Consider the following 9,659-nt stretch of genomic DNA (forward strand, 5'->3'; position numbering starts at 1 on the left):
GCCAGCATCTCTGATCCCGGCCCCAGCCAGGGCCAGGGCTTGGCAGCAGCAGTGGGAGCAGCTCAGGCTGCCTGGGGCCAGCAAAAGGAGCTGCACAAGGCACAACCCCGGGACACAGCCCTGGGCCCTTCCCTTCCCTCTCTGCTCTTCTCCATGGCTGCATAGAGCACATGGAATGAGAAACTGGCATTACTAACGAGAATAAGTTTGACAAGCTGAATGCTCCTGCCTCCCACTGACAGCAATGCCGTGGGATCAGTCAGGGCTGCAGAAGGAGCAGGGCAAGGTTTCCCAAATCCCTCAACCGTGAGATTATGTAAAGGGAACCATCACAGGAGTGAGCTCTTGCCATGCCGAGAATGATTTTTGAGTCAGGAAGTGCTCTGAGAACTTGCCTCCATACGGGGACTCCATACGGCTGCTTTCCACTTCCGGTTCATCCCCACGATGCGACAGAAACCATCAGTGAAAAGAGCATAGCGAGTTTTGTCTGCTGGCAGTTGGTTGTATGGCGGGGCTTCATCAGCCCGGGTCACTTGTTCTTGCTCCTCTTCATCGGCAAGACCAAAATTTTCACCTTCTGGCCACTTTGTAATTGTTTCCAAAATCCCAGGGTGATTAGGGTTTCCGATACAGGCGCGCTGTGTGATGAGGGTGATCCACTTGCTCCATGTGGCATCGGTGGCGTGGTGGGTAGAGGGGACCTTCCCTTTAAACATCCACCCCAGCACTGGTAGTCGGGGTGCCAGGAGGAGCTGTGCTTCTGTGCCAATCACCTCTGAGGCAGCTTGAACTCCTTCATAAGCAGCCAAGATCTCCTTCTCTGTTGGGGTGTAGTTGGCTTCAGACCCTCTGTAACTTCGACTCCAGAATCCCAGGGGTCGGCCTCGGGTCTCACCAGGTACCTTCTGCCAAAGGCTCCAGGACAAGCCCTTGTTCCCGGCTGCAGAGTAGAGCACATTCTTCACCTCTGGTCCCGTCCTGACTGGGCCGAGGACTACAGCATGAGCGATCTCCTGCTTGATCTGGGCAAAGGCTTGCTGCTGCTCAGGGCCCCAGTGGAATTCATTCTTCTTCCGGGTGACCAGGTAGAGAGGGCTCACGATCTGGCTGTACTCAGCAATGTGCATTCTCCAAAAGCCTATGGCACCTAGGAAAGCTTGTGTTTCCTTCTTGTTGGCTGGTGGAGACATCGCGGTGATCTTATTGATGACCTCAGTGGGGATTTGGCGCCGCCTGTCTTGCCACTTTACTCCCAGGAACTGGATCTCTTGGGCAGGACCTTTGACTTTGCTCCTCTTGATGGCAAAACCGGCTCCCAGCAGAATCTGGATGATCTTCTCTCCTTTCTCAAATACTTCCATTGCCATGTTCCCCCACACAATGATGTCATCGATGTATTGCAGATGTTCTGGAGCTTCACCCTTTTCCAGTGCAGCCTGGATCAGTCCATGGCAGATGGTGGGGCTGTGTTTCCACCCCTGGGGCAGTCGGTTCCAGGTGTACTGCACGCCCCTCCAGGTGAAAGCAAACTGAGGCCTGCACTCTTCTGCCAGAGGAATGGAGAAAAATGCATTGGCAATGTCAATGGTGGCATACCACTTTGCTGCCTTGGACTCCAGCTTGTACTGGAGTTCCAGCATGTCCGGCACGGCAGTGCTCAGCAGTGGAGTCACTTCATTCAATGCACGATAGTCCACAGTCAATCTCCATTCTCCGTCAGACTTACGCACAGGACAGATGAGGCTGTTGAAGGGTGAGTGGGTTTTGTTGACCACTCCTTGGCCCTCCAGCTCACGGATCATCTTGTGGATGGGGATCACAGCATCTCGATTTGTCCTGTACTGCCGGTGGTGCACTATGGAGGTGGCAATTGGCACTTGCTGCTCCTTCACCTTCAGGAGTCCCACTACAGATGGGTTCTCTGACAGTCCAAGCAAGGTGTTCAATTGCTTAATGTTTTCTGCCTCTACAGCAGCTATTCCAAAAGCCCACCTGAGTCCCTTTGGGTCTTTGTAATAGCCATTCCTGAGGAAGTCTATGCCTAGAATACACTGTGCCTCTGGGCCAGTCACAATTGGATGTTTCTGCCACTCCTTCCCAGTCAGGCTCACTTCAGCCTCTAGCAAAGTCAATTCCTGTGATCCCCCCGTCACCCCAGCAATAGAAACAGGCTCTTCCCCCACATGTTCTGATGGCATTAGGGTGCACTGTGAAAAAGTATCAACCAATGCCCTATGTTTTTGTGGCTCTGATGTGCCAGGCCATCGGATCCACACCGTCCAAAAGACCCGGTTTTCCCGTGCCTCTCCCTGGCTAGAGGCAGGGCCCCTCTAGCACTGGTTATTATTTCCTTCCTGGGCATACATACTGGAGGTTCCCTCAAGGGGATCTGACAAATCATCCTCCCTTTTGTAATACCCTGCATCTTGGTTATGGGAAGTTGAGGCTACCTTCACTTCAGTGGAGCTCCTTTGGTTAGTGTTTCCCTCCCTGAGTTGACGCACCCGTGCTGCCAGGGCAGAAGTGGGTTTCCCATCCCACCTTCTCATGTCTTCCCCATGGTCACGCAGAAAGAACCACAGGTCAGCTCGTGGGGTGTACCCTCTATCCCTAGCTGGGGGGCGTGGGGCTCTAACTCTGGCATCTGTGACTCGCACTGGTGCTGTACTGACCTTCTTCATCTCCTCCCTCATCTCTCTCATCTCCTCTTTGAGTTCCCTAATCACAGCAGAGACCTGAGCCTGCATTGGGCCGTTCATTATACTCTCAAAATTCCTGAGCCTATTGGCAACAGAACCCACTGTCTCGTGGTTGGTGTCAGCATTAATGGCTGCAATGAATGTGGTGTATTGAGATGGCCCCAGGTGTGCCAGATTCCACAACATCTGCCCTGTGTAGCTGACCTTGTCGGGGTCATTGTCATGTTGTCCACCCCTCCCAAAGAATATCTCCAGTACTGCCAATTCTCTCAGCTGTTGGATCCCCTCCTCAGCGGTCTTCCAGCGCATTCTATGGTGGTGCTCCTGCATTCTCTCTCTATGGACAAACCTCTCTCTTACACTCATTAAAAGCCGCTCCCAGAGGGAGAGGGGGCCTGGTTCTGGGGCAGGATCCCTATTCCTTGGGGGATGTATCAGGGTTGTCATCCAAGTCAATCTCCCCTCATCTCGGAATGTTAAATAGAACAGGTTTACAAGGCCTATTAGTAATGTCAGCCACTGTATGACATCATTACTGCTTAGAAGAGATTTGAACCCCTCAAAAGCTGGTGGAGCAGACCCAAAAAACTGTGTAAGGGGTTGGGACAAAATTTTCCCTGGTGTCATATCCTCACAGTATGTACCATTATTAAAGTAACCCCAAAAACATACAGTTAGAGTGTGATAGCTCTGAATCCATGTGCCCACCTTCCAGAGGAAGTTAAAAATCCATGAATTTCTCACGTTATCAGCCCACAAAAGGAACTGGATAATAGTTACAGCAGCCTGAGTTATAGGACCCATGTTCAAGTAAGGGATTGCAAATGGGAGAGATAAAGCTGTGGCCACACGGAGCCCAAACCACGGTAAGCTGGACAACATGATGCCACCTAACACAAAACTGAGGTAACTCAAGAATTGTTATTCCTTTTTCACCCTTTTCTCTCAATGCCCCCGGGCCCCACGTTGGGCGGCCAAAATCTGTCTTGGTTTGAAAGACAGGTGTTTGCTAAGGAAAGCAGAAGCTTCCCTTTGGACTGAAAAAAATGTGATTCTTCCGATTATTATAATTTTGGAATTAAGAGAGCTCTCAGGCAAAGATATGGGGGTAGGAATAACAGTTCATTACTAGTGTATCTAAGATGACAAACAAGAACAACAGCAGCTATGAAATTACCCACAAACAGAGCAGTAACTCAGTCCCAGTGTTTTTCTGGCTGCAGGCACCTTTTCCCTGAGCTGCAGTTCCCGGTGCTGGGGGCGGGCGGCTCCCGCAGAGCCGCAGGAGGGCTGGGCGTGATGGCAGAGCTGTCCCAGGGGGAGAGAGAGATGGAGAGAGCCCTTGGCTCACGGTGTCGGTCCCGATGATCAGCAGAGTGCTGGATGGTGGTAGCTCACAGCGAGAAGACAGCCGGGCAGGGTCCGATAGTGGTTTCCCAACGCTGGGATGGCGGAGATGGAGGAGAGGCGGCGATCGTTCTTCTCGTCCAAACTCCGCGGGGGAAATGGGCCGAGGCCCAGCCTTCCGCTTCCTCTTCTGGCTGTTTGAATCTCGCGGGGCTTTCTCTCTTCCCTCCCGTCCCCTCCCCCTTGTCACCAGGGCCCAGTCAACAGGTATCTTAGCATGACAATGGGGAAAATTCCACAGAGGGAAAAAAAAAGGGAGAGAACTAACCCTCAACACACGGTCATTGCATGGTCATGGTCATCTCATGGTCACTATCATGTCACAGTCTTGATCCTCTAATGGTCATGTTGTGGTTACCTCAGGGTCGTGGCCATCACATGGTCATCTCAGAATCACCTCCTGGTCACAGTAGTCTCACGGCCATGGTTCTGTTATGGTCACCGTCATCTCTTGGTCACAGTCACCTCAAACTCCTGGTGTTCCCATTGTTATGGTCGTCTCATGGTCATTATTGTATCATGGCCATGCTGATCCCTTGTTCTTGTCATAGTCTTTATGAGCCCATGGCCATCATTAACTCATGGTCACCTCATGGTCACCATATGACCTTGATCACCACACGGCTCTGTCATGGTCATGAAATGCTCAGAGTCATGAAATAGTCATGGTCATCTCGTGGTCAGGTCAGGGCCACAGTCATGTCATGGTCATTTCCTGAGCATCACCATCTCATGCTCATGGTCATCTCCTGATCACAGTCATCTCATGCTCGTGGGCAACTTCCTCTCATGGTCACGATCTCATGCTCATGGTTGTGTCATGGTCATCTGGTGGTCACAGTCCTCTCATGGTCATGATCATCTCATGAGCATGGTCACAGCAATGGTCATCAAATGGTCAGGCTCATCTCATGATCGCCTCGTGGTCAACTCATGGCCACAGTCACATGATGGTCATGTCAGGGTCATAGCTGAGTCATCCTCATGGCCATCCCATGGTCATGGTCATGCCCATCTTATGGTCATGCATAGCAATGAGGAAGACAGACAGACAGACGTGCCTGCTTGCTCTGAAGAAGATCGTTTATTATAACCAACCAAGCCTTTATATACTCCAAACTTAACCCAGACTTTACTGAAACAAGCACTCATTGGCTGCCTGTCACTGTGGTGTCGCTGTTGAGGTGTCCCTTTACCCAGCCAGCTCTCTGGTCATGTGGTGTCCACGCATCTCCCCAGCCAATCCCTGCCTCACACACGAGGTGACCACCAACCCACTCTCCGGCCATCTGACCCACAGCTGAACCCTTCCCAGAGTGCCCGCAACCGCAGGGAGCGCAGGGCTGGATTTGGCCACCAGACACTTGGTAACCCTCCTGAGATCCTCAGTGCACTGAGCTCCCACAGGAGTGTGGGGACCACTTGGAGATGACCTGCATGCCTTGTGAATTGGATGTTCTTCAACCTCTAGCTTGAGGCGGGATCTCTCCCGGTCCTCCTCTCAACTCCTGGGCCTCTCCTCAGCCAATCAGAGAAGGCACTAAAATAATTGAGCCAATTAGAGCGCGCAGCACTGATGACTCCTCATGGTCCAGGCAGTCCCACAGCGCCCAGAGCTCCTCACCTGGACTCCACCCGTGCCCTGCCCCCAGCACCCCCCGCCAGGGGAATTTGGGGAGGGAGGAGGTGTCAGAACCTGCCCGGTGCTGGCCATGGGGCGTGTGGCCACAGCTGGGGCCATACTGGTGGCACTGGGAGCCCCAGGGCTGGGGGCGCAGAGCTCTGGTGAGCAGGAGGGGCAGGAAGGGAAGTGGAGGGGATGCTGGGGAGACAAAGGGAAATGGGGCGGGAGGGATGGTGCTAGGGGAAGGGAACTGGGAAGTGTTGGGAAAGGGGGAGAAAAATGCAGAGAAAGGTGGAAAAGAGGAACTGGGACCCCGGCAAGAAGGGTCCCATGGTGGCCATGGGGCACTGGGGGTGAGGAGTTGGGTTTGCCCTGGAGCTCTTGGCTCCTGTGGGCTGCTGGGGGGGCATCCCGGGGCCTGTGTCCTGCACACACAGGGCTGTTTCAGGGGATGGTTAAGTCCGAGTGCTACTCCATTAGCGACACCAACCGAGTGAGGTTCGTGGAGAGGAACATCTCCAAGCAGGAGCAGTTCCTGCACTTCAGCAGCCATGTGGGGGTGTACGTGGGGACATCTCCTTTGGGACAGGCTTGCCAGGTACTGCAACAGGGACCCGGAATGGATGGAGTACAGACGGGCTGCAGTGCACAGGCACTGCTGGCACAACTAGGAGCTGCCCAGACCGTTCCTCGTGGAGCGCAGAGGTGAGCGTGGGGCAGAGCGTGTCCCCTCAGGCCCTGCTCTGGGAATGACCCTGGAGCCCCTCAAAACCTCCCTGGGAATCACCTGAGACACGTCAGCCCTTCTTGTGCCCATCCCCGGGGCCTCTTGTACCCTCACCCCAAGGAACTCCTGTGGCTCTCCCAGTGCATCCCAGTCCATCCCACTGTCTTCACCGTCCCTCCCAGTGTCACAAGACTCCCTCCCAATTCCTCTCAGTCCACAGCCATTCCATTCCCAACCCACTCCCCAACCTCCACCCTCTCTCCAAGTGTCCTTCCAGTGCTCATCCAAATCTCTCCCATCTATCCCGGTGACCCACCAGTCCCTCCCAGTCCATTCCAAGTCCTTTTCAGTCCAATCCCTAACCTATTCCCTCTCTCCTATTGTCCCAATGCACTCCGTTCACTCACGGTGTTCCCCCATTCTCTCCAGTTTCATTCCTAGTCTCTCTCAGTACCACACCAGCCCTCCCCATCTCTCCCAGTTCACCCCAGTTGGTCCCAGTGTGTCCTCACTCTCTCCCAGAGCTCCTCACTGTATCCATCTCACTGTAACACTCAAGCTCCTAGCGTGGCCCCAGCTCCCCACTCTGCTCCGTGATGGATTCCTACCCTGTTGAGATCCAGCTGAGGTGGTTCCAGGGCCAGAAGGAGCTCTCAGGGCATGTGGTGGCCACTGACCTGGTCCCCAAGCGGGACTAGACCCACCAGCTCCTGGTGCTGCTGGAATCCCCTCCCCATTGCAGGGTCACCTTCAGCTGCCAGGCGGAGTACATCAGCCTGGAACACCCCGAGCTGGCACTGGGGTACAGCCCACACCCCACAGTGCAGGGGGATGGGGGAGACACTGCGGGGGCTGGGAGGGGTATTGGGGTCTGTCGGGAGTGACTCGGAGAGTGTCTGAGTCAGTCAGGAGGGGATGAAAGAAGTCTGGGGATGGAAAAGATGTGCTTGAAATGAGGTTGGTTGTGTTGGGAAGAGACTGGAAGGGCTCTTGGTGAGCCCAGGAGAGGCTGGGAAGGGACTGGGAGAGGGCTTGAGGGTCCTGGGGCAGTGGGGGGCAAATGGTAGGGAGGGACGGGATCCAGAGAGGGACAGGAGGGGCTTTGGGGGGTCCTGAGGAGGAGGGGAAGAGATTGGGAGGAGATTTAAGGGAGTAATGGGTGGGCTGGGGGTGAATGGGAGGGTGCTTGGAGTGGCTGGCAATGTCTGTGAGAGGTTTTGGAGGGTCCTGACCCCTGTGGACTCCCAGAAATGCTGCCAGAAACCCCCCTGCAGCAAGGTCCTGAGGGGGATGGGGAGCTCGGTGTTAGGATTACTCTTCCTGGAACCGGAGCTCACTTCTACCTGCACAAGAAGGTGAGGGGAGGTCCCAGGGATCATATGCCCCCTCCCCCAGAGCGTGTGTGCTCCCCTGAGGCTCCCAGCCAGGTGTCACCCCCTTTTCTCTGCCCTCAGAGCTCCTGACCCAGCAGCGGCTGCAGCTCCTCCCTATGGCCTTGGGCCCAGCCAGGACCCCCCCGCTCTGTCCCCACTCTGATTTTGGGAGTGTGGTGTGTCCTACCCAGTCTTGCTGTAACTCTGCCCCAGCCCAGCTGCTCCCAGTGTTCCAAACAGAGTTTCCCAGTTGGACCCAGCTCTGTTTAGTGGGGGGCATTGAGGAGGGACTTGGGGGGACCCCGCGGGGGGATCGTGATTGGGCGGGGAGGGCGGGGTCCAGGTGGGGAACACTGGGTGCTGCGGGTCTGCCCGGCAACCGCGGAGTCATCAGACCTGCTCTCCCTGATTGGCTGCATCTTCTCCATCGCATTCTCTGATTGGCTGAGAAGAGTCCCGGGAGTTGAGAGAAGGAACAGGAGATATCGCGCCCCGAGCACCTGCACAGAACGACAGACCCAGCTTGGGCACAGGGAGGGAATTTATTACCAACCAAATCACAGCAGCACAAGGAGAAGGGAAAGCAAACTCTCCAACACCTTCCCCCGACCCAACAGGAATTACCAGGGCTCTGCCCAACGGGGCTCACTGGGGATCATCCAACACCGATCCTCCCATGGGGGATGGAGCTGCAGCAGAGCACGAAGCTCTTCCCGCACTCAGGCCACTCCCAGGGCTTCCCTTGGTGGTGCCTCCGTTTATGTTGGATCAAGTGAGAGCTCCTGGAGAAGCTCTTCCCACACTCAGGACACTCGTAGGGCTTCTCCCCAGTGTGGATGCCCTGGTGGACAGTGACACCGTGTTTCTTCTTCCCTTCTCCTCTTGCCCCAGGCACCCACGGCCGGCTCCTTCTTCCCCACAAATCCACAGCATCCCACTGGAGGGGCAGGGATGGAGCTGGGGCAGGTCGGGCTGGGGCAGCGCTGGGCTCTCGGCCGCTCCCGCCCGCACTCGGTCCCCACTGCAGCCGCTCCTGCCAGGACAGTGCGGGGGGGCCCGGCCTTGGTGCTCCCCACCCATGACTGCATTCCAGGGACAGAGCTCCAGAGCCAGGCTAGGAGAGATTCAGGACAAACTCCCTGGCCTGAGGGACAAAATGTGTTTATGGATGGCTCTTCAAGGGCTGGAGAAGGGACAAGAGCTCCAAGACACGCTCTGATTAAGGAAAGGGAATTAGACCAAGCCCAGGTTACCGCCCACATGGTCAGCTCAACCGGCAGAGCTGTGTGTGCCTGCAAGAGCCTGGGACTGAAATGCCCCCTGCAGGAAGGCTCAAATATCTCCTGGTGACAGCATGTCAGCCAACAGGCCGGCAAAAGCAATTCGGAATTCTTCAGCAATCACTGCATCTCTCCTTAAGGCATTTCCATAACAAATACTTCCAAGATAAGGGATTGGGGAAGCAACAGACTCACATGGGGAACTCATTTTACAGCAAAGACCCTTCAGTGGCTATGGCTGCTTTAGGAATACCACAGGGACCTCCACAAGCCCTGGCACCCCCAGAGCTCTGATCAGGTAGAAAGAATGAAGAGGGAAATAAAGAAACTCCTTTACAAGCTGCTGATAGAAACCAAGATGCCATGGGTAAGGCTTTTACCATTGGCTTGGGCAAGAATAAGAGCCAGAGCAGACACTCAATTCTCTCCCTTGTAACTGATGTTGGGAATTCCTTCCCCTGCTAATTCCCCACCCACTAGCCGTGCAGATAAGGGATACATATTTCAAACAGTCTGTGACCACAATCCTGTCTCTTGCAAATCTCT

General features: G+C 54.9%; 1 pseudogene; it reads left to right on the forward strand.

Annotated features, from left to right (window-relative positions):
- Positions 1-5,685: 5,685 nt before the first annotated feature.
- On the forward strand, positions 5,686-7,923 carry LOC134057450 (class II histocompatibility antigen, B-L beta chain-like; annotated as a pseudogene).
- Positions 7,924-9,659: the final 1,736 nt, after the last annotated feature.

Source organism: Cinclus cinclus, unplaced genomic scaffold, assembly GCF_963662255.1.
Source record: "Cinclus cinclus unplaced genomic scaffold, bCinCin1.1 SCAFFOLD_145, whole genome shotgun sequence".
Taxonomy (NCBI): Eukaryota; Metazoa; Chordata; class Aves; order Passeriformes; family Cinclidae; genus Cinclus; species Cinclus cinclus.